The following is a 26,119-nucleotide window of genomic DNA, read 5'->3' as shown; positions in this document are numbered from 1 at the left end:
ATAGCCCCGCCCACTCATGCCATTACGCCCCGCCCCCTCAATGTAAGTCTATGGGAGGGAGCGTGACACGTCCCCTCCCATAAACTTGCATTGAGGAGGAGGGCCGTGATGGCATGAGAGGGCAGGCATATGATGTCACGAGCTACCGGTGCCGAACAGTTCCAAACGCTGAGCAGCGGAGTACCCTTTTAAGTGATCTTTGCCCTGATGTTCATTTTTGTAAGCATACACAATTAGTGTTGTCCTGGGTCTTTTCCAAATTGCAGTGTGTCCCAAGACATGACATCACTAATCAGGTGTTGAAAGGGAGCCTGTGCTTCAGTGGGTGGTGCGCCTAATGGGTGTGGAGGGAGATCATTCTCCAGAGGGCTGCAGGGAATTGTAGTTTCAAGCAAAGTGTGCATGGAAGGGAGCCTCTCTGTGCTGCAATGGATGGGGTGGCTGATGTTTGGGAGGGAGATAAATCACCTGCCACCTGAAAACAAGGGATCCTGGGGATTGTAGTTAGAGGGAGGGCACAGAAACAGGAAATAGCCAGTTCACACAAACAGTGCAATGCCAGCAGTGCAATGGGGGACACAGGACATGGCCATTTACCACCAACACAAGCAAAGATCCTTGGTAAGCATGTCCATTACTGGTTGACATCAGTGTCAGCGCGAACTATCCATCAACATTTAAATGAAATGAAACTCTATGGGAGGAGACCCAGGAGGACCCCACTGCTGACACAGAGACATAAAAAAGCAAGACTACATTTTGCCAAAATGAGCTTGAGTAACCAAAATCCTTCTGGGAAAACTTCTTGTGGACAGATGAGACCAAGATAGAGCTTCTTGGTAAAGCACGTCATTCTACTGTTTACCGAAAACGGAATGAGGCCTACAAAGAAAAGAACACAGGACCTACAGTGACATATGGGGGAGGTCAATGATGTTTTGGGTTGTTTTGCTCCCTCTGGCACTGGGGGCCTTGAATGTGTACAAGACATCATGAAATCTGAGGATTACCGATGGATTTTGGGTCGCTCTGTACAGCCCAGTGTCAGAAAGCTGGGTTTGCATCCGAGATCTTGGGTCTTCCAGCAGGACAATGACCCCAAAAATACGTCAAAAAGCCCCCAGAAATGGATGGCAACAAAGCGCTGGAGAGTTCTGAAGTGGCAGCAATGAGTCCAGATCTAAATCCCATTGAACACCTGTGGAGAGATCTTAAAATTGCTGTTGGGGAAAAGGCGCCTTCCAATAAGAGAGACCTGGAGCAGTAAAGGAAGAGTGGTCCAACATTCCGGCTGAGAGGTGTAAGAAGCTTATTGATGGTTATAGGAAGACACAGATTTCAGTTATTTTTTCCAAAGGGTGTGCAACCAAATATTAAGTTAAGGGTGCCAATAATTTTGTCCAGCCCATTTTTGGAGTTTGGTGACATTATGTCCAATTTGCTTTTTTTCCTCCTTTTTTGGTTTAGTTCCAATACACACAAAGGGAATAAACATGTGTATAGCAAAACATGTGTTACTGCAATCCTTTTCTGTGAGAAATGCTTAATATTCTAGAAAAATTTCAGGGGGTCCAACATTTACGGCCATGACTGTATGTCACTTTTAACTTTTGAAATCTAAATATTTTAGACTATGGCACTAGACTATTCTGATTCTGCATGTTTTTTATGTTTTCCTCATTTTTTACTGATTTTAATTTCAGAGTTGTACTTGACGTGATCGTTTTGGTAAAATAAAAGATTTTCCTGCGACATTAGATTTTAAAATAACTTTAACCATGTTAAGTAATCATGACGGAAAATGAATAATTTCTTTGTTTCCTCTTTCCTTATTCATAGTCTTTTTACAATTGTTGTCGCACATATATAATTTGCTGTCAGACTTGAGCCAGACAATGTTTTTTTTCTCCTTCTTTTGTGAACAAAAAGCTCTCATGTCCTTAAAATTCTATTAAAAAATATAGTAAGAAAAATAGTGTATAAAATGTATATAGCTTATATGCATCCATGAATATGTATTGTTCAATGGGAACAATACCAGGAAGAGCTATACTGTTTTTGGTGTAATAGTAGTACAGGTAGAGGTGCCATTTTGGCTTCTTTGACAATACAAAAACATTATAGAATTTTTTAAACTTGTAAGGCTAAGTTCACACTGCTACTGTGCCCCAACCCATTCAGGGTCTGTTCGGCTCTTTAATTTTTCTTTTGTGCCAAACAGATCCTGAATGGGTCGGGGCAGAACTGATACCACCAGGTCCTGACCGTTCCCATTGACTTGAATGGGGTCCATTGGGTGTTTGGTATTTTACAGAAGTTAAGTGGAGAAAAAAAATAGGACATGCAATATTTTTCCCCCGCTTGCACCCTGTGCTCCCAACAAGCTAAGTGAGGGAGCTCCCTTTACCAAGGCACAGTGGCCGTGTTAACGTACTCTAACTTTTTTTACATTATTATTATTTTACTTAAAGTGTACCTGTCCTTAGCAAGAACTTTTTTTTTTAGTAATGTAGAAAATAACATTTCATGTTTTTTTTGTAATACTCATTGGTTAAAAAAAATTGTATATTTTTGTCCAGGCAGCTATTGCTGTGTGTCTCTGTGAGGAGACCAAATACAGGAAGTGAGGGTGGACAAGCAGGGCTCTGTACACTGAGGACAAGCAGGGCTCTGTGCACTGAGGACAAGCAGGGCTCTGTGCACTGAGGACAAGCAGGGCTCTGTGCACTGAGTACAAGCAGGGCTCTGTACACTGAGGACCAGCAGGGCTCTGTACATTGAGGACAAGCAGGGCTCTGTACACTGAGGACAAGCAGGGCTCTGTACACTGAGGACAAGCAAGCCTCTGTGCACTGAGGACAAGCAGGGCTCTGTACACTGAGGACAAGCAGGGCTCTGTACACTGAGGACAAGCAGGGGTCTGTACACTGAGGACAAGCAGGGCTCTGTACACTGAGGACAAGCAGGGCTCTGTACACTGAGGACAAGGAGGGCTCTGTGCACTGAGGACAAGCGGGGCTCTGTGCACTCAGGACAAGCGGGGCTCTGTACACTGAGGACAAGCAGGGCTCTGTACACTGAGGACAAGCAGGGCTCTGTACACTGAGGACAAGCAGGGCTCTGTGCAGTGAGGACAAGCAGGGCTCTGTACACCGAGGACAAGCAGGGCTCTGTACACTGAGGACAATCAGGGATATGTACACTGAGGACAATCAGGGATCTGTACACTGAGGACAAGCAGGGCTCTGTGCAGTGAGGACAAGCAGGGCTCTGTACACTGAGGACAAGCAGGGCTCTGTACACTGAGGACAAGCAGGGCTCTGTGCAGTGAGGACAAGCAGGGTTCTTTTAGAACTAGGATAAGATGTCTAGCAATGGAGTACCCCATTAAGGAAAGTAATTTTTTATGAATTTATAGGTAATTAGTTATTATTGATAACATTGAATGTCTTCATGTACCTATGATTTCTAATTACTTAACCCCTTAAGGACCAAGCCCATTTTAACCTTAAGGACCAGGCCAATTTTATTTTTGCATTTTCGTTTTTTCCTCCTCGCCTTCGAAAGATCATAACTCTTTTATATTTTCATCCACAGACGATTATGAAGGCTTGTTTATTGCGCGACCAGTTGTCCTTTGTAATGACATCACTCATTTTACCATAAAATGTATGGCGCAACAAAATATACTATTTGTGTGACGAAATTGCAAAGAAAACTGCAATTTTACAAATTTTGGAAGGTTTTGTTTTCACACTGTAAAATTTTAGATGGAAAAATTATTTGTTTTCTTTTTTCCGTGGGTCTATACAATTTAAATGATACCCATGATTACATACTTTTCTATTATTGCACCGCTTTAAAGAAATCTCAAACTTTTTATTCAAATTAGTACATCTAAAATCCCTTTATTTTGATGACCTATAACTTTTTTATTTTTCCGTAAAGGCAGCGCTATGAAGGCAAATTTTTGCGCCGTGATCTGTATTTTTATTTTATACAATTTTTTTTATATTTACGCCATTCACCATAGGGGATAATTAACATAACATTTTGATAGTTTGAAGGTTTACGCATGCGCCAATACCAAATATGTTTACTAATTACAATTTGTTTACGCTTTTTGGGGGTAACATGGGAAAAAAGGATGTTTTACATTTTTATTGGGGAGGGTGTTTTTCACATTTTTTTTTACTTTAAAATTTTTTTTTTTACAATTTTTGTGTCTCCATAGGGGAATATTTATTAAAATCACTTGATTGCAGATACTGAACAGTGCTATACATAGGGCATAGCACTGATCTGTATTATCGGTGATCTTCTGCTCTGGTCTACTCGAACTCAAACAGAAGACCCCTGGAGACAGCCGGAGGCAGAAGAGGGGACCTCCGTCCACCATTATGGATGATCGGATCCTACGGGTGATCCAGTCATCCATTTTAAGTGCCGCACTGCCGCAGAGACTGTGATCTGTATTGATCACGGCATGGGGGGGGGGGGTTAATGGCGGACATCGGTGCTATCGCTGATGTCTGCCATTACCGGCGGGTCCCTGGCTGTTGACAGCAGCCGGGACCTGCCGTGTATGATGGGAGCACCAGTCACAGAGCGTCAATGGATGTTATGGTGCGTTAACTACCACGGCACCATGACGTACATTTACGTCCATTGTCGTTAAGGGGTAAAAACATCCTTTTTCAAAGCCCTAATGAGAACATTGCGAAAAACACATACATAGTGTTACAGAAATAGTTATTCTTCAAACACTCCATATTCTCACATTCCTACTGCTTGATATCTATCTGTAGGCAGGAAATAAAAAAAACCTTAGTTATGTATCATTCTCATACAGCAAATACTTCGTAAAACTACATCAAAGCCTTCTCTTCGATGACTTCCAACTCATCTCGTATTCGTGCTGCTTTGTTTCCTCTCGGGGTTGGAAGCTTTAAAACCACCTCCCTTTTAAAGTCTTGAGTTTCACAGGAAAAGAACATGTATTTTTTTTTTCTCGAAGAGAAAGAATGCTTTGCTTTCCTCAGGTAAAATCTGAACTTAAAAAAAGAAAGAGACTGCATTGACCAAGGGTACTCCGAAAAGTATTCTAAGCCCTGCAGCCGGAGAGGCATCTTCAATTGTTTGTGATGGTCTGGCCTTGGCTCTTGAACATAATGAATTACCAATGACAACAATAGTCGGGTCTTGGTGACTACGCCGCTTACTGAAAACTGAAGGTAGTAAGTTCATCATGGTAAACGTTCTACAGATGCCTTAGGATATCATCTCGGGAATAACTTTTAGGGCTTTGTTTCTTCATCTCATGGCGGATTTTCTTAACTCTTCTGAAAAAACTATTATGATAAATGGTGGTAAATGAAATTTTTTAGATAAGTCATAAAAGTATTTATATTGTTAACTGAAAAGGCAAATCAGGGTTAAATTTAATAAAATCCATGGAATTTGCATTGGCTTAAAGGGTTAATCAAAATAAGATGACATTACTATTTACCTGTCATACAGTAATGGACATGCTCAATAGGGATCTGTGCTTGTGTTGGTGGTAAATGGCCATGTCCTGTGTCCCCCATCATGCTGCTGCCTTGTTTGTGTGAACTGACTTTTTCCTGTTTCTGTGCCCTCCCACCAACTACAATCCCCAGGATCCCTTGTTTCTAGAAGGGAAGTGGCCTATCTCCCCACCCCACATCAATCCTCCCACCCATTGCAGCACAGCTAGGCTCCTTTCCATGCGTGCTGTGCTTGAAACTACAATTCCCTACAGCCCTTTGGAGAATGATCTCCCTCCCACCCAGCGGTCACTCCACCCATTAAAGGGGTACTTCGTTACCTTGCTGTTGGAGCTCCTCTCTCCAGCGTCCGGAAGTTATTGTTCCGGACTATGTGTGTGCGGGCTTCTGTGTTCAGGGCTGCCCCTCGTGATGTCACACCCGCCCCCTCGCCAGGTCATGGCCGCCCCCTCAACGTAAGTCTATGGGAAGGGGGTGCGACAGCCATCGCGCCCCCTTCCCATAGACTTTTGTTGAGGGGGCGAACGTGACGTCCCGAGGGGCGGCCCTGAACATGGAAGCCGGCACACACATCGTTCGGAACAACAACTTCCGGACGCTGGAGAGCGGAGCTCCAACAGCAAGGTAACGGAGTACCCCTTTAAAGCACAGACATGATTCCTTTCAACAGCTGACTAGTGATGTAATGTCTTGGGCCGCACTGCAACGTGGGAAAGGCCTGAGACAACACACATTTTGTATGCTGCTAAAATGAACATCGGGGCAAAGATCATATAAGAATTGCAAGACCAGCCATCAAACACAGGTACAGACACTATCATACACTACACTAACTTTACAGCCACCTCCCCTAGACTTGCATTGAGGGGGCCTGGCTAGACATCACGATGGGGCTTGGCTGTGACGTCACCACAGCCAACACCCAGCATTTGGAACAAAATGTTCCGAACCCTGGGGCAGTGGAGTATCCCTTTAATTTCAGGATCTAAAGTGAATTCATCCCAAGTCACACGAATGACTACGTTTTACGCCAAAGATATTGACCTTCATTACGCTCTTTTTAGGAATGAAGGATGCCGTCTGTACCGAGAAATAGTTATCACATTGAATGTAGCTGCAATAGAAATGATTTAAGATTAGTGACAACTTTGTGAATTGCAATATTACTAATAACAATATATGCCAATCAATAAGCGAGAGGAAGCGCATTATCTCCTATAATATTAGACAGAAAAATAAGTTAAGGGATTTTATTAGTTCTACGCTGAGATGTGTTATTGATATAATCCATTGTGCCTGTCAGATTTAATACACAGGGAAAGAAATTAGATCTCTTAGGAATACGATCTTGGAGAATGTCTGAGGTATGAAGCCTTGACTCGGAATGGAAGGAGCCGCGCAATTTAACAAAAATATTGTCTTGGAGTTCAACAGCGGCATTTTTCTATCATCTCTGTAAAAAAAAAAAAAGAAAAAGAAAAAATTGCCGTTTTACATATTTTAAAGCAATAAGTAATAACTGCAAAGTTTTATTTGACTTCTATAATAAATTTAATTTTATGTTAGTTTTATATAAATAATATAATGTATATAGCCACCATTTATAAGCTTCAATGCAAACAAGTGCATGAGTACCGGCTGCTATCGGCAGCCAGGACTCACCGCTAATGCCGAACCTCAGCGATCATGGTGATATCCATGATTAAACCCTTTGGAGGACACAAACAATATACTGTATTTCGCGACATCCAAATGCAAAAATACAACTGTGGCCGGAGAAATAATAAAATAATAAAAAAAAAGTAATACCGTATATACTCGAGTATAAGCCGAGTTTTTCAGCATGATTTTTCATGCTGAAAACGCCCCCCCCCCCCTCGGCTTATACTCGAGTGATCTCTCCGCCTGTCAATCCCTTCTCATTGGTCTTCAACCTCCGGACCTCCAGATGTTGCAAAACTACAACTCCCAGCATGCCTGGACAGCCATCGGCTGTCCGGGCATGCTGGGAGTTGTAGTTTTGAAACATCTGGAGGTCCGAAGGTTGAAGACCACTGCGGCTTTCGCCATTATCAAGACCCCCCCCCCCCCTTCAGTTTTCTACTCACCTCCCCTCGGAGGGAAGTTAGGGTGAGCTGGTCCGGGCCATCTATGCTGCAGGGACCGTCCGGTGGGGAGGGTTAGACGTTCCGGGCGGAGAGTTGTAGTTTTGCAACATCTGGAGGTTCGCAGGTTGAAGACCTCTGATGAAGGGATTGATAGTCGGTGATGACGAGGGGGATGATGACATGGGGGGGATGGGGGGTTGATTTAAAAAATAAAAAGTTTTCCACGGGAGTACCCCTTTAAACAGATTTGTAAATGACTTCTACTAAAAAATCTTAACCCTTCCAGTACTCGTCAGCTGCTGTATACTACAGAGGAAGTTGTGTAGTTGTTTCCAGTCTAACCACAGTGCTCTCTGCTGACACCTCTGTCCATGTCAGGAACTGTAAAAAGCAGGAGCAAATCCCCATAGCAAACCTCTCCTGCTCTTGACAATTCCTGACATGGACAGAGGTGTCAGCAGAGAGCACTGTGGTCGGACTGAAAATAACTACATAGGTTCCTGTGGAGCAGCAGCTGATAAGTACTGGATGGGTTAAGAATTTTTAATAGAAATCATTTACAAATCTGTTTAACTTTCTGTCACCAGTTGATTTGAAAACGATTGTTTTCCACCGGAGTACCCCTTTAAGTGGTTAGGATCCCTCTTGTGCCATAACCACAGTATGAAAGGAGCAGTAAGCATCATGCAGCCCGACAGCTGACCTTATGACCTTTATGCTACTCTATATACATTTTATTGTAGTTTACAAACATAGACTATTCAATGGGATTCTGAATGCTACAAAGCAATATTTTAAGCCTCTATAATTATCCGTCTTTCATGTTGTCATAAGTTTAGCGTTCCCGAAATTGCGCTCGGTTTTCACCTTTTCGCCCCTGTTCTTTCATTTTCCGTATTGATTCCTTTTTGCTCTTGTTCGTTGTCAGCTGTGAGTGAGAAAGGATGTAGGAATATCGATAAAGAGGTTATCCGGGACTGCAATTCTATTTTATTTCAACATTAATAAAAACATGGAATACGTATATCTAGTATCTGCTCCCACCGTGTCCAGAAATACAATAAAAAAATAAGATATTACACCATATTAAAAATAAGTTCCCTTTCTCTTGCGGGTTGGGAGGGGGGGGGGGGTACCCCCCCCCCCTCCCAACCCGCAAGAGAAAGGGAACTTTTTTCCGTTATTAGTTCCATCGTAAATTTATGAGTCGCGCTTCCGCTAGATCAACTCACGGAAGTAATTTCCTTCAAATCTTCCGAAAGACAGTATTTTGTGCCATAAATCCCGTAACCCCAAGGAATATTCTTAGATAGCCGTAAATGGGCAATTTGTTTCCTTTCTGCGACCGTCATTTTCTACGTGAGGTCATCCTGGTCCCAAACTTGTAGGATTTCTCACTATACACAATCTCAAAATTAATCATATCTTGAGACCATGGGGGGCGGGTGCACGTCTGTGGTTGTGCCGCGGTAACCTTGACTATTATGACAATATTTCCCCTTTTTATAAAATGAACTCCTCAAATAGTCATTTTATACAGATTTGTAAATTACTTCTATATACAAATTTTAATGGGGTAATCAAGGGAAAAAACTATTTGTGTATATATATATATATATATATATATATATATATATACATATATATATATATATATATATATATATATATATATATATCAACTGGCTCCAGAAATATAAACAGATTTGTAAATGACTTCTATTAAAAAATCGTAATCCTTTCAGTACTTATGAGCTGCTGATGTTGAGTTGTTCTTTTCTGTCTAAGTGCTCTTCTCTGATGACACGTGTCTCGGGAACCGCCCAGTTTAGGAACACATCCCCATGGCAAACCTCTTCTACTCTGTGCAGTTCCCGAGACAAGCAGAGATGTCAGCAGAGAGCACTGTTGCCAGACAGAAAACAACAACTTAACTTCAGCAGCTGAAAACTATTGAAAGGATTAAAGGGGTTATCCAGGAAAAAACTTTATATATATATATATATATATCAACTGGCTCCAGAAAAGTTAAACAGATTTGTAAATTACTTCTATTAAAAAATCTTAATCCTTTCAGTACTTATGAGCTTCTGAAGTTACGGTAGTTCTTTTCTGTCTAAGTGCTCTCTGATGACACGTGTCTCGGGAAACGCCCAGTTTAGAAACAAATCCCCATAGCAAACCTCTTCTAAACTGGGCGGTTCCCGAGACACGTGTCATCAGAGAGCACATAGACAGAAAAGAACAACTTTAACTTCAGAAGCTCATAAGTACTGAAAGGATTAAGATTTTTTATAGAAGTAATTTACAAATCTGTTTAACTTTCTGGAGCCAGTTGATAGATAAAAAAAAGTTTTTTTTTCCTGGATAACCCCTTTAAGAGTTTTTTAATAGAATAATTTACAAATCTGTTTAACTTTCTGGAGCCAATTGATACATAAAAACAAGTTTGTTTTTTTCCTGGAATTCCCCTTTAATCCTTCCAGTACTTATCAGCTGCTATTTGCTCCAGAGGAAGTTGTGTAGTTCTTTCCAGTGTGACCACAGTGCTCTCTGCTGACACCTCTTTCCATGTTAGGAACTGTCCAGAGCAGGAGAGGTTTGCTATGGGGATTTGGACAGTTCCTGACACTGACAGAGGTGTCAGCAGAGAGCACTGTGGAGGAGAACGAGTCTTGAAAACTTCTTGCCTCGGATTTGTGTCCTATATATATGACTGAAAACAACAACAAACAAACAAAGCATAGACATAAAAACAACATATAATAATTAATTAGATCTTTAACATTTTTAGCACCTTATGAAAACAGCAGATGGGAAAGTGATGTTAAATAAATAAAATGAAATAAATAAATAAAAAAAATTATATAAATTAATTATTCAAATAAATGAATATAAATAAATAAATCTAAATAAATATATTAAATTAAAATGAAATAAAATAAATTAACCACATTTTCTATACTAACTCAGATTATATTTCCTAACTCCTCCTAACACCCCTTCTGCCCTTAAAAAATATTTCCGAGCTTTAAAAAGCTGTGTATCATACTTTTCCCCTTGCTCACACGGTGTGAGCTCCCAGCAGGATAGAGTGGGCGTTCACCAGCAGGTGCCTCACCATGCCCCGCACACACTTCCTGAGTTTGGTCTCCTGCCAGGCCGGGAAGGAACAGAACAGAGCCACCTAGTGGCCATTTCTTCAATCACATTAAAACATATAAAGGTTGAGAATTTTATCAGCAAGTAAATAGCAAAGTGTCTTATAATTACGTAAGGAACAATATATTTAATGTTTAGTTTGGTAAATAAAATAAATAAATATAATATTTCGAAAACTGCAGTCGTATTTCCTCAACCAAGTGAGAAAAGAATTTCCGAGAGAGTTCACATCGCGATTTAAAGCTTTAGAAGTGCCATTAATTCTAATTCAAAGCATCGGAGAAGCTGTTGTGTCTATGTGCACAGCTTAATATGCTTTATTCTCTTGTGTTACTGTTTTATTTGCTATTTATCTTCAGGTAAAGTCATTAATTAATTGGATAAGAGCATTAGCTCTAGAAAAATCGAACAGATTGCGCTGGATATCCTGTTAGAATAGTCGCGCAATTAAACGTATGAGAGACGACCCACCGGAGAATTAATCAAGGAAACGCTTTGGCAAATATATTAATGGAAGAACTTTGCGTGTAACCTCATTCCGAGTGCCCGGAATCACTTCTCCACATTTACAGTTTTTTTTTATTACCGTATATACTCGAGTATAAGCCGAGTTTTTCAGCACGATTTTTCGTGCTGAAAACACCCCCCTCGGCTTATACTCGAGTGATCTCCCCCACCCGCAGTGGTCTTCAACCTGCGGACTTCCAGAGGTTTCAAAACTACAACTCCCAGCAAGCCAGGGCAGCCATCGGCTGTCCGGGCTTGCTGGGAGTTGTAGTTTTGAAACCTCCGGAGGTCCGCAGGTTGAAGACCACTGCGGCCTTCAACATCATCCAGCCCCCTCTCACCCCCTTTAGTTCTGTACAGTACTCACCTCCGCTCGGCGCTGGTCCGGTCCTGCAGGGCTGTCCGGTAAGGAGGTGGTCCGGTGAGGAGGTGGTCCGGGCTGCTATCTTCACCGGGGAGGCCTCTTCTAAGCGCTTCGGGCCCGGCCTCAGAATAGTCACGTTGCCTTGACAACGACGCAGATGCGTCGTTGTTAAGGCAACGGCTCTATTCCGGGCCGGAAGCGCGGAGAAGAGGCGCCCCCGGTGAAGATAGCAGCCCGGACCACCTCCTCACCGGACCACCTCCTTACCGGACAGCCCTGCAGGACCGGACCAGCGCCGAGCGGAGGTGAGTACTGTACAGAACTAAAGGGGGTGAGAGGGGGCTGGATGATGTTGAAGGCCGCAGTGGTCTTCAACCTGCGGACCTCCGGAGGTTTCAAAACTACAACTCCCAGCAAGCCCGGACAGCCGATGGCTGCCCGGGCTTGCTGGGAGTTGTAGTTTTGAAACCTCTGGAGGTCCGCATGTTGAAGGCCGCAGTGGTCTTCAACCTGCGGACCTCCGGAGGTTTCAAAACTACAACTCCCAGCAAGCCCGGACAGCCGATGGCTGCCCGGGCTTGCTGGGAGTTGTAGTTTTGAAACCTCTGGAGGTCCGCAGGTTGAAGACCACTGAGGGCGAATGATGAGAAGAGGATGATGAAGGGGGGGGGGGGGGGTGTGGGGATGATGAAGGGGGGATGTGTGGGATAAGGGGATGTGTGGGATGATGACAAGGGGATGATGAAGGGGGGATGTGTGGGATGATGACAAGGGGATGATGAAGGGGGGATGTGTGGGATGATGACAAGGGGATGATGAAGGGGGGATGTGTGGGATGATAAGGGGATGTGTGGGATGATGACAAGGGGATGATGAAGGGGGGATGTGTGGGATGATGACAAGGGGATGATGAAGGGGGGATGTGTGGGATGATAAGGGGATGTGTGGGATGATGACAAGGGGATGATGAAGGGGGGATGTGTGGGATGATAAGGGGATGTGTGGGATGATGACAAGGGGATGATGAAGGGGGGATGTGTGGGATGATGACAAGGGGATGATGAAGGGGGGATGTGTGGGATAAGGGGATGTGTGGGATGATGACAAGGGGATGATGAAGGGGGGATGTGTGGGATAAGGGGATGTGTGGGATGATGACAAGGGGATGATGAAGGGGGGATGTGTGGGATGATGACAAGGGGATGATGAAGGGGGGATGTGTGGGATAAGGGGATGTGTGGGATGATGACAAGGGGATGATGAAGGGGGGATGTGTGGGATAAGGGGATGTGTGGGATGATGACAAGGGGATGATGAAGGGGGGATGTGTGGGATGATGACAAGGGGATGATGAAGGGGGGATGTGTGGGATAAGGGGATGTGTGGGATGATGACAAGGGGATGATGAAGGGGGGATGTGTGGGATGATGACAAGGGGATGATGAAGGGGGGATGTGTGGGATGATAAGGGGATGTGTGGGATGATGACAAGGGGATGATGAAGGGGGGATGTGTGGGATGATAAGGGGATGTGTGGGATGATGACAAGGGGATGATGAAGGGGGGATGTGTGGGATGATGACAAGGGGATGATGAGGATGTTAATGACGGGTCTGGATGATGACAGGGGGGGATGAGGTATTTCCCACCCTAGGCTTATACTCGAGTCAATAACTTTTCCTGGGATTTTGGGTTGAAATTAGGGGTCTCGGCTTATACTCGGGTCGGCTTATACTCGAGTATATACGGTAAGTCTTTTTGACTTCTCACCTGTTCTGGACTCAAGCTATTTAAAGAAGTACTCCGCCCCTAGACATCATATCCCCTATCCAAAGGCAGCTGGGACCCCCCCACAATCACCGTGCACGCACCCGGCATTCTGAACATCATGATTAGAACGAGGGTATCGGGCGGCTGTAGTCATGACATCATGCCACACCCCCTCCATTCATGTCTATGGAAGGATAATGTGCACTAAAATTTGCAGAATTTCCGAGTTAAATATTTGTTGTGGAATTCCGCTTGGAAATTCCACCATGTGAACATGAGGATCATGAAGGCCAGTGCAACATTTGTGAATTGTTTGTGTCCTTTGCAGATGATCTAACGTTTCAGTAGAGATCCATTCAGGCATCGGAGGTAACCATACTGCTGATAGACTGTGTTTGGCAGATCTTTCTCTATCTGCGCATAAGACATTACATATGCCAAGCCAGTATTCACAGCAAAAAATAAGAATATTTTTATTGATATTATAATATTAATATTATGACTGTAAACTTTTGTAAACTAACTCAGGCTGTGTTCCCCGACTACTCCTAACACTCCTCTTCCCCCCCTTTAAAAAATATAGGAACTTTAAAAAGCTCTGTATCATACCATTCTTCTTGCTCACATAGTGCAATCTCCCAGCAGGATAAAGTGGGCGTTTCCCAGCAGGCATGACATCACTGAAGCCTGCTGGGAGACCACTTCCGCCCTCACATTGTTGCAGCGCTGTGATGAATAGAAGACCTCAAGCCCTAAGCAGCTTTCAATGAGGCTCTATGCATGTTTCCGTGAGGCAGCTTTCAGTGAGGCTCTGTGCAGCTGTCAATCAAGCTCAGTGCAGAGAAACACTTCCTGAGTTTGGACTCCTGCCAGACCGGGAGGAGACCAAACTCACTGCATTAAAGGGGTACTCCGGTGCTAAGACATCTTATCCCCGATCCAAAGGATAGGGGATAAGATGCCTGATCGCGGGGGTCCCGCCGCTGGGGATCCCTGTGATCTTGCACGCAGCACCCCATTACAATGTTCGCTCCCGTTCTGATTACTGGCGATCACGGGGCTGGTATGGAATGCAAGCCTATGGGAGGGGGCATGACAGTTTGCATTGAGGGGGCGGAGCGTGATGTCACACGGGGGTGGGGCCGTTACATCACAATGCTCCGGCCCCGTGATCACCAGTAATCAGACCCGGAACAAACATGCTCCGGGAACTGATTGTCCCAGCGGCGGGACCCCCGCGATCAGGCATCTTATCCCCTATCCTTTGGATAGGAAATAAGATGTCTTAGCACCGGAGTACCCCTTTATTTGTGGCAGGGAACAGAACAGAGCCACCTAGTGGCCATTTTTTTCCATTACATTTTAAACATATTTATGTTGATAATTTTAAAAGTGAATGGGAAAGTGTCTGCTAATTGCACAAGGAACACTATATTAAAAGTTTTATTTGGTGACAGGTACTCTTCAAGTACACTAACCACCTGTTAGTTTAATACATTTTGCTGAGAAGCCTTAGATCACTGTGCATGTTGTAGCTGTGCGACCATGTCTGTTTTTTTCTCTATTTGAATTCACGTTGTGTTTTTTTTATTTTACTTGGTCAGCACTCTGCCCCTACCCCTCAGCCCAGGCCTATATTAATTGGCAGGAAGCTGCAAAGGGTCCTATTCGTTCTGACAGTCACCCAGCCTTTGACTGGGAGCACATGGTGAGTGAGCTTTGTCATCTGTTCACACTGGGGCTGTGTGGCATTGATTGCTGCCGCGTTGCTGTGCCATTGGGGAGGCACAGCTCAGGGTCCGGTTCAGGCGGCATTGAGGCTGCTCTGCCAGTGGGTTGTTCCCCCTGTGGGCACTGGTGTTGTGGTTGTGTGAATAGGGCAGTGGAATCTCTATTAAGGATAATGTGCACTTAAATTTGCAGAATTTTCAAGTGAAAAATTTTGGCAAAATTCCGCTTGAAAATTCCACCATGTGAACATTGTGACCATGAAGTCCAGTGCAACATTTGTGGATTGTTTGTTTCCTTCGCTGCTCAGTGCGGCGCCATATTATGCTAGGGAAGTAAGGGACCCGCTACATACAGGTGGCCGTGACTTGGCTAGTGGGCTTGCACTTCATGATTATTAATTACACTAATGACCTATTAGTTTAATACATTTTGCCGAGAAGCCTTAGCTCACTGTGCATGTTGTAGATGTGCGACCATGTCTGTTTTTATCTCTTTTTGAATTCATATAAAAAAATTATATATATATATATATATATATATATATATATATATATATATATTATACTATTATATAATATAATATTATTTATTTATTTATTCTCCATCTTGTCCAGCACAATAATAAATATGAATGAGAGCGCCAGGTAGCTCTTTGTCAATTATTGATTTGCTATATTTCTTTAACCAGTATACCATTAAGACCATCTGTTAGCATCTTAGGATCTTCACATAACATCGGCGGCATCGGCTGTGTCGAGTAAGGAAAACATGATATTTTATTCACAATCCGGCTGCAGCCACGCTGGGCCTCGTACCACATGCAATGTCCACTTAGTAGCTTTTTCAATGGTGCCGAGTTAAAGCCCTTGTCTGAAATCCTGTGAATAAGAAATGTTGAAACTTCCCGCTGTTTCCTTTTGATATTCCGCACAGCTTCATTTTCTTACAAGAATCGATAACATTTATGTGACTGAAGAGCAAATTTGAAAAAATAAGCTGAAGTAACGTTAGAAAAAGTTAGGTTGTACAATAAATTTTTAATGCATTTATCATAATTTATTTTATTTATTTTTATTTAACTTTTTCATTTCTACGTTGTTGATTTTTATTAAAGGCATGGAGATTATGAAAGAACTTATATGGAATTAAAGAAGAAGTATTGTGCGCAAAATATAGCCCCTATATGAAGGATAGAGGATAAGTTTTAGATTGCGGGGGGTTCGTGGTTGTGATGTCATGCCACGCCCCCTCGTGACATCACGTCATGCCCCCTCCATTCATGTCTATGGGAGGAGGCGTGATAGCTATGTACTCCCCTCCCATAGGCATAAATGGGGTGTGGTGGGATGTCATGAACACGAAAGCGCCCAAGCTTCCGTTTTCTCAATGCCCCGGCCCGAGGATCACCTTAGGTCCAAGTGGCTGAACCCCCCCGCGATTAAACTAAAGGGGTAATCCACTGGAAACATTTTTTTAAATAAACTGGTGCCAGAAAGTTAAACATATTTGTAAATTACTTCTATAAAATAAATCTTAATCCTTCCAGTACTTATCAGCTGCTGTATGCTCCACGGGAAGTTATTTTCTTTTTGAATTTCCTTTCTGTCTGACCACAGTGCTCTCTGCTGTCACCTCTGTCCATTTTAGGAACTGTTCAGAGTAGGAGCAAATCCCCATAGCAAACCTATCCCGCTCTGGACAGTTCCTAAAATGGACAGAGGTGTCAGCAGAGAGCAATGTGGTCAGACAGAGAGGAAATTCAAAAAGAATAGAACGAAGAGAACTTCCTGTAGAGCATATAGCGTCTGATAACTACTGGAAGGATTACGATTTTTTAATAGAAGTAATTTATAAATATGTTTAACTTTCTGGCACCAGTTGATTTAAAAAATAAAAAGTTTTCCACAGGAGTACCCCTTTAAACAGATTTGTAAATTACTTCTATTAAAAAATCTTAACCCTTCCAGTACTTATCAGCTGCTCCTTCCAGTGGAGTACCCCTTAAACCTTCCTCTTTGTCAATTTATAGTGATACACAGTGATGTAGAGTTGCAACATATTAATTGAAGTTGATCAAGCAGGGCAATTGCAAACAGATGTCCATAGCAAAGCTACGTCTGTAAATTCATTAATGCTCACGGCTCACACTTATTCTATGATTAAAGCCGTCAAAGTTGCTCGGTTCCTCAGCATGAGGCAAATCTGATGCCAAAATTCAAAAACCACTACCGAGATCTGGAGGCAACATTCCTTTATTGATTTTATAGCCGCAGGAGGCTCAAAAACATGTTACGGGAGAGTGCGTGCCATACAGTGTAAATATTGATCTCAACTAGTTGGTCACAACATAAAATAATATATATATATATATATATATATATATATATATATATATAAAATAATTAATTAAATTACTAAATAAATAAATCTGCTTTACGACACTGCTTCATGTTAACATATGGTACATGATGACTAGAAATGAGCGAACTGAACCCATAGTACTTGAGTTTGGTCATAACTTTTCAAAAAGTTTGGTTCCACCAGGAATCAAACTTCAGGGGGTTCAGTTTGGCAGAACCTGCTAAAAAAAATTAAGGCACATGGCAGAAAGGAAAAGGAAAAAAGGCTAATATGAACTAAGGGAATTCCATAATGTCTTTCAAGCAGCTCTCCTAGCTAATCAGAGGCAGTATAGGGGTGATGTCAAAGCCACTGTAAAAGCCTGTGCACATAGCTTCATTAGAGATAGTAGATGATAGTAGATGTTAGGTGAAGATCTCTGTGAGGGATAGTGAGCACTGACCAACAAAGAAAGAAGTAGGACCACACATATATAATTTTAGTAAAATAGCATCTGTTCTGTCAGTGTTTTAATTGAAAATTTAGTGTGACAGATTTATTGTATTACACTAATTGTGAAGAAGCCGCATAGAGTTTTTTTTTTTTTTTGGCAATCTCGACACCAATCCTGTTGCTACTCCCCAAAATGGTAATATAAAGGGTAATATAAATATAAATGGTGATATAAATAAAAAAACATTTTCCTGGAATAGAAAAGCTTAAAAAATCAGCTAGTTTAGTTTTTTTTTAATCTTACCATTCAGTTACCACTGGGCACCATCCATTTACCCATAGTGAAATATGTTGACATCCAAAGGATAGGGGATAAGGTGTCTGATCGCGGGGGGGGGGGGGGTCCGCTGAAGAGACCCCCCCCCCATATCTCCCTGTAGTACCCGCATTCTATGCGGGTGCTTAATCTCCAGTTTCGGAAACCTCCAGGTTTCCAGGACTGGGGACGTGACTATATGCCACGCCCCCTCCATTCATGTCTATAGACATCACGTCCCCAGTCCCGGAAACCCGGAGGTTTCTGAAACTAGAGATGCAGTCCCCACAAAGAATGCGGGTGCTGCAGGGAGATCGCGGGGGGTCTCAGCAGCGGACCCCTTGCGATCAGATACCTTATCCCCTATCCTTTGGATAGGGGATAAAATATTTTTGCCCGGAATACCCCTTTAATAGTGTTATACATGGCTTTTATGGCTTTTAGACAGTGTTATACATGTGTTTTTGGGGTATTAGGAAAGTATAGGTTTGGACAGAACTAGCTCGGTCAGAACGAAAACTTTTTGCGAGAGTTCGGAGAACGGACAGAATCAAACTTTTAAAAAATCTGCTCATCTCTATACAACATTATATACTCATGGATCTTCCTCCTCTATAACATGATGGGTATAATATGCTTAAAATCGAGTGCAGAGGGAGGAATGTAAAAAATTACCACCGTCTTTATGAAAATATATATATGTACTTTATGCTTATAATATCTAAATTGTACTAATTCACGCTTTCCTCCACTGCACTGCTTTTTATGCATAATAAAGAGGGTTAGAAACAAAATTAATAAATACCTTAACATCTGTTCATTACCCTCAGAGGAAGCCTTTTATGTGAAACACGCATCATGCATTAGACATTCTGTTGGCTATATGTGAGACATTCTGTCGGTATAATTGATTTTTGCAGTATTTACCTTAAAGAAAATTGATTTCCATTGCCTTGGCAATAGTGCCACATAGCCGTCGCTAATTTGTTTGTGCCCATTTAACTACAATACACTCTAAGACATATGTGTCTGTGAAGTTTTTAGTATGTGGTAATAAATAATAATATTGTAATAATCCATGGAAAAAGCTTTCAGGGAAGTAGTCATAAGTTCTTTTTATGCCATGTAAATTCTTTATGTTAAAATCCCAACATAAGGAATTGGGATATTGACCATTGACATAGCTGTTTATTACTGTCCTGAACTTTTAACCTTTATGCCTAAGTTAGAGAACGGCAAAGATTCTTATTGTTCCCATTTATTACCTTAAAGGGGTTATCCAGGAAAAAACTTTTTTTTTAATATATATTATATATATATATATATATATATATATATATATATATATATATATATCAACTGGCTCCAGAAAGTTAAACAGATTTGTAAATTACTTCTATTAAAAAATCTTAATCCTTTCAGTACTTAGGAGCTGCTGAAGTTGAGTTGTTCTTTTCTGTCTGTTCTCTCTGATGACACGTGTCTCGGGAACCGTCCAGTTTAGAAGCAAATCCCCATAGCAAACCTCTTCTACTCTGTGCAGTTCCTGAGACAAGCAGAGATGTCAGCAGAGAGCACTGTTGCCAGACAGAAAACAACAACTCAACTTCAGCAGCTGATAATTATTGAAAGGATTAAGATTTTTTTATAGAAGTAATTTACAAATCTGTTTAACTTTCTGGAGCGAGTTGATATATATAAAAAGTTTTTTCCTGGAATACCCCTTTAACCCTGTGGATAGGAGACAGGTGTCTTTTTGTGTGTGGGGTCCGACCTCTGAGACCTCTCGTGATCTCTAGAACAAGGTCCCAACTATCCCAGCAGAAAGGCCCCACCTTCCCAGATGTACTTGTTTCGGGTTTCGGCAGTGATGGCCTGCTCAGCCAATCAGTACATATACATGGTTGAAAGTCAAAACCTTACATGAGGAACTTTGTTAAATTGTAGCCCAAAACACAGATACTGGACCCCTTAAAGTGTACCGTCAGGAGATTTTTTTAAAAAAATGCTCCAGGCTTACTGGTGCTGATTCAGCCTGTGTTCTTAAATCCTGTTTTTTATCTTTATATGTTGCTCACACTTTATGCAGTTCACTGAGGAGGAGGGGGCGTTATCTTGCATGCCTTCACATCTAATGTGGGAATTTCCACCCTCTCTCCTCAGAGCTGATGATTGGCTTCTTCTGTGCCATGTGCCGACATGATTCCTCAATGAAGCTGTACGGGTGAGCCAGAGATTGCCAAGTGCAGGACTCCGGCTCTTCCATGGAGCTGCATTGAGGGGGCGTGTCAACTGCCACTTCCTGCACTGACATGCCCCGTTCAGGAGGAGAGCAGGGGGCCCCGTACGGGAAAGCTTGTCCCCCCGACATAGAGGATACATTTTTGTATCCTGAAGTACTCCTTTAAGTTTACCCCGGGGGTTCCTGTGCTTGATACCCCCTAATAAACAGGGGTTTTGCTCACTTGTCCAATGTGCTCCCATTGTCTTGCGGGTTCAACCAGTAATTGTAAAAAATACAATGAAATGAGAGCAATAAAACTTAATGTAAACAATAAATAAAATTAATTACATTTGTCTTAACATTTTTATTCAATTGAACATAATTTTTTGGGGTCAGTAAAGCCTTTTAATGCTTAGGAACTAGGGATATCCCAATACCGATTCTGGTATCAAGACCGATACTGGACATTTACACGAGTACTTGTACCTATTAAAATGTCCCAAATATCTAATCCTACACCTGCCGGCAAGTATCATGGATGTGTCCGAGCCGCCACTATCTAATCCGCTTGCTAGTCGCAGGACACTTGTCCCAGATCCCCGGGCAACCGAGCGCTCCCGATGTAGACTACAGCTTCAAGATGTCACTCTGCCTGCACCAGAACAAAGGATGCAGGAATATGAATCCCAGCAGTCCAACCCTCACCGATCAGTTTATAAATCAATTTTTTTAAAATGTTTCTTTTTTAATACAAAAAGAGCCTTCCCCCTAATAAAAACTGAAAATATTCCCTTTTTCCCTTTAAAAAAAAAAAAAAATGTTAATAAAAAAACAAAAACAACCTGCCACATAACATTTAAAAAGAAGTAACTTTACTCGTACTTGATCTTAAAGGGGTACTCCGGCGCTTAGACAGCGTGTTCGCTCCGGGTCTGATTACTGTTGATCACGGGTCCGGAGCGTTGTGTTGTCAAGGCTCTGCCCTGTGTGATGTCCGGCTCCGCCCCCTCAATGCAAGCCTATGGGAGGGGGCGTGTCACCCCGTTTAAAATCAGTCCCCGAAGCGTGTTCTCTCCGGGTCTGATTACTGTCGATCACGGGTCCGGAGCGTTGTGACATCAAGGCTCCGCCCCATGTGATGTCAAGCTCCGTCCCCTCAATGCAAGCCTATGGGAGGGGGCGTGTCAACCCGTTTAAAATCAGTCCCCGGAGCGTGTTTGCTCCGGGTCTGATTACTGTCGATCACGGGTCCGGAGCGTTGTGACATCAAGGCTCCGCCCCATGTGACGTCACGCTCCACCCCCCTCAATGCAAGCCTATGGGAGGGGGCGTGTCACCCCCTTTTAAAATCAGTCCCCGGAGCGTGCTCGCTCCGGGTCTGATTACTGACGATCACGGGTCCGGAGCGTTGTGAGGTCAAGGCTCTGCCCCGTGTGACGTCACACTCCACCCCCCTCAATGCAAGCCTATGGGAGGGGGCTTGTCAACCCATTTAAAATCAGTCCCTGGAGCGTGTTTGCTCCGGGTCTGATTACTGTCAATCACAGGTCCGGAGCGTTGTGACGTCAAGGCTCCGCCCTGTGTGATGTCACGCTACGCCCCCCTCAATGCAAGTCTATGGGAGGGGGCGTGTCAACCCGTTTAAAATCAGTCCCCGGAGCGTGTTCGCTCCGGGTCTGATTACTGGCAATCACGGGTCCGGAGCGTTGTGACGTCAAGGCTCCGCCCTGTGAGATGTCGCGCTCCGCCCCCCCTCAATGCAATCACATGGGGCGGAAGCCTTGATGTCACAACGCTCCGGACCCATGATTGACAGTAATCAGACCCGGAGCGAACACGCTCCGGGGACTGATTTTAAACGGGTTGACATGCCCCCTCCCATAGGGCGTGCAAGATCACGGGGGTCCTTTGGATAGGGGATAAGAAGTCTAAGCGCCGGAGTACCCCTTTAAAAAACGGTATCTGGACATCCCTATTAGGTAGCATAAAATAATAAAATAACAGAGAAGCCATATATACGCTACAGAAAACCGTATTATCCCCATTGCCTTTGGCCTTAATTAATGACAAGCGGCAATATGTAACGCTTTGTTATTGTCTTAAATGCTACGAGCGGAGACGTCCTGGGCTAATCCTGGCATTACACAAATTGACTCAAAGTCAAATAGGGATTGTTCATTAAAAAGTCCCCTTTGACATTTTTTTTTTTTTATCCTTTTCGGAAGAAGCAAACTCCATAAACAGAAATGTTTAAGTTAACGCCGGATCATTCATCTGCCAAGTCCTCGCCTGCTTTATATTCAAGCAGGTTTTATGAAAAACAAAATGTCAGTGAATTTGGAACATTAAAATGCAGGAATAATTGGTTTATTGAGATTGCCTTTACTTAAAGGCCCTTACTCATAGTTCATTCCAATGATTTACACATAAGCCGGGTAATTCCGCCAAACATTTTAGAAAGCTTCAGAACACATCAGCTTTTTTTTCCCCACAATCTTCCTGTTGTTTTATACTTTTTTTTATAACCTTGCTATTGCTCACATATTTTCATTTTAATATAGTTTTTGCTGATTTGCCAAATAGTAAATATCTAGTTATAGTTTAATGAAAGCAAAAGCTTATGCTTTGAGAAACTCATTGCGGTTTTGAGACATTCCATACATCCTTATTGGGTTATTACTCTATCGAACAAATATGAAGTAATTCAGCTATGTGCTTTTTTTTGCCAGAGAGGGCAAAAAAAAAAAAAAAAAACTTAGAAAACTCCAGCTTTAAAGGGGTACTCCAGTGCATGGGGGTCTTCTGTGTCTCTGGCTCTCCCATAGAGATGCATGGGGGGGGGGGGTGCTCGTGTGTCTCTGGCTCTCCCATAAAGTTGCTCGTGTGTCTCTGGCTCTCCCATAGAGATGCATGGGGGGTTGCTCGTGTGTCTCCGGCTCTCCCACAGAGATCCATGGAGAGTGCTCGTGTGTCTCTGGCTCTCCCTTAGAGATGCATGGGGGAGGGGTTGCTCGTGTGTCTCCGGCTCTCCCATAGAGATGCATGGGGGGGGGATTGCTCGTGTGTCTCTGGCTGTCCCATAGAGATGCATGGGGGGGGTTTGCTCGTGTGTCTCTGGCTGTCCCATAGAGATGCATGGGGGGGGGTTTGCTCGTGTGTCTCTGGCTGTCCCATAGAGATGCATGGGGGGGGGGTTTGCTCGTGTGTCTCTGGCTCTCCCATAGAGATGCATGGGGGGGGGTGCTCGTGTGTCTCTGGCTCTCCCATAGAGATGCATGGGGGTGGGGGTTGCTCGTGTGTCTCTGGCTCTCCTATAGAGATGCATGGGGCGGGGGGTGCTCGTGTGTCTCTGGCTCTCCTATAGAGATGCATGGAGAGTGCATGCCAACCCCCGCTCTGTACATGAGGAGAGCTGGACTACTGGGACTACTCCAGCGCAATAAAACACCCCCTATCCTGTGGATGAGTTTTAGATCACAGGGGGCTCCGAAGAGTGGGACCCCCCGTGTTCTCCTGCATGGTACCCCGACAGTCCCCAGGAAGGAGGTATGCGGACTCCTGCAGGAAGCCGCAGCTGACTTGCCCCCTCCATGTTTCTCTATGGGATACATGGAGGAGGTGTGTCAGCCATGGCTTCCTGTGGGGGTTGGCAGGCCCTCTACATGTGTACTGCAGGGGTGCTGTGCGGGGGGGTCCCGGGGGGTCCCGGGGGTCCCAGTGGTCCGACCCCCCCCCCCCCCCCCAGTGATTTAAAACTTAGCCCCTATCCTGTGAATAGGAGTTTTATTGCACTTGAGTACTCCTTTAAAGGAGTATCTTTAGCAGTCCAGCTCTCCTAGTGCACATAGCTGTGGTCAGTATGCACCCTACATGCATCTCTATGAGACAGCCCCCCCCCCCCCCCCAATGCATCTCTATGGGAGAGCCAGAGATTCATGTATCTCTGGCTCTCCCATAGAAATGCATGAAGGACGCGTGCCAACCCCAGCTCCGTACACAAGGAGAGCTGGTGTGTCAACAGGAGATTGGGGGGACCCAACGGTCAGACCCCCTGTGATCAGACACTTATGCTACATTTTTGTACATAGAACTACTCCTTAAAGAACTTAAAGGGGTACTCCGGTGGAAAACATTTTTTTTTTTAAATCAACTGGTGCCAGAAAGTTAAACAGATTTGTAAATGACTTCTATTAAAACATCTTTACCCTTCCAGTACGTTTTAGTGGCTGTAAACAAAGTTAAACAGATTAGCAAATTACTTCTATTAAAAAAATGTTTTACCCTTCCAGTACTTTTTAGCGGCTGTATGCTACAGAGGAAATTCTTTCTTTTCTAATTTCTTTTTTGTCTTGTCCACAGTGCTCTCTGCTGACACCTCTGTCTGTGTCAGGAACTGTCCAGAGTAGCATAGGTTTGCAATGGGGATTTTCTCCTGCTCTGGACAGTTTTTGATATGGGCATCAGGTGTCAGCAGAGAGCACTGTGGACAAGACAAAAAAGAAATTAGAAATGAAAAGAATTTCCTCTGTAGCACATAGCCGCTAAAAAGTACTGGAAGGGTAAAACATTTTTTTAATAGAAGTAATTTACTAATCTGTTTAACTTTCTGGCACCAGTTGATTTAAAAAAAAAAATGTTTTCCACCAGAGTACCCCTTTAATGCAGAAAAAAATGTAAAGGCTAACATCAACTCTTATTTAAGAAGAACTCTGGGATAGCAAAATGTATCCCCTATCCTAAGGATAGGAGATATGTGTTAGATTGTGGGGGGGTGGTTCCCGGCCACTGGGATCCCCCTGCAATCTCTTTTACAGGGCCCCAGCTCTCCTCCATGTAGCTCTAGGGGAGAGCGCTGCACGTGGCAATCTCTCTGGCTCTCCCATAGAAGTGCATGGTGAGGGTGGCATATCGGCCGCCACTTCGTTCAGTGGTCAACACGCTTCATTTAGAAGGAGAGCTGGGGCCCTGTACAGGAGATCTGACACTTATTCCATATCTTTAGGGAGTTCTCCTTAAAGCCGCATTATTCAAGAGGGCCGTATAGAGCAGTGGAGGTCAACTTCGCCCACGTCAGTCAGGTGCAGTAGGAAGAGACCCATTTTTTTTATTTTTTGCTATGGGTCTCACCATTATTTTGGGGAAAAAATCTGATGCTTCTTTCTTGAGAAACGCATCATAAAGATGTGTGGAATGTTATAGGCCTTTAATTCTCCACTGGAAATTCTGGGAAGAAAAAAAATATGCAAAGCAACTTTCACAGATTAGGGGTCTTGGAAACTAACTGGGAATGTATGCCATTTTCTGGGAATTCTGGGAAGAAAGAATATGCAAAGCAGCTCTCACAGGATTAAATAAAATAAAATAAATTACTTGCCTAGTTGTCCTACTCAATAAAGGTGCCAAACTTACAGGTAGCCTCCCGATTCAGGAGTGGTGGATTTTTGTGACCTGACCCTGTTCTTGAAGGAAAAAAACATCAAAAGATGAGCAGGATTATACAGTCATGTTGTAAATTGAGGGGTCTGTATGCCTAATGAACACCCTCTGCCTGTATAACCCCACCCATTACCTGATAGCCCCTCCCATTATTGAAATTCAGTTCACGCCCATCTGACT

General features: G+C 43.4%; 1 long non-coding RNA gene across 2 annotated transcripts in view; it reads right to left on the bottom strand.

Moving 5' to 3' along the window:
- Positions 1 to 6,781: 6,781 nt before the first annotated feature.
- LOC130297560 (uncharacterized) overlaps positions 6,782 to 26,119 on the bottom strand; it is a 41,413-nt gene continuing 22,075 nt past the window's right edge. The window contains exons 3-4 of one of the 2 annotated variants that reach the window (XR_008849584.1): positions 8,504 to 8,564; positions 6,782 to 6,981 (exon numbers count right to left, since the gene is read on the bottom strand). This is a non-coding gene — a long non-coding RNA (uncharacterized LOC130297560). Of the gene's footprint in view, positions 6,982 to 8,503; positions 8,565 to 15,777; positions 16,141 to 26,119 lie in introns of those variants that run through there. The other variant, XR_008849585.1, reaches the window with a different exon arrangement.

The sequence above is a fragment of the Hyla sarda genome, chromosome 13 (genome assembly GCF_029499605.1).
Source record: "Hyla sarda isolate aHylSar1 chromosome 13, aHylSar1.hap1, whole genome shotgun sequence".
Taxonomy (NCBI): Eukaryota; Metazoa; Chordata; class Amphibia; order Anura; family Hylidae; genus Hyla; species Hyla sarda.
The sequence above is the reverse complement of the archived record's forward strand: the minus strand, read 5'-3'. Positions and strand labels throughout refer to the sequence as shown.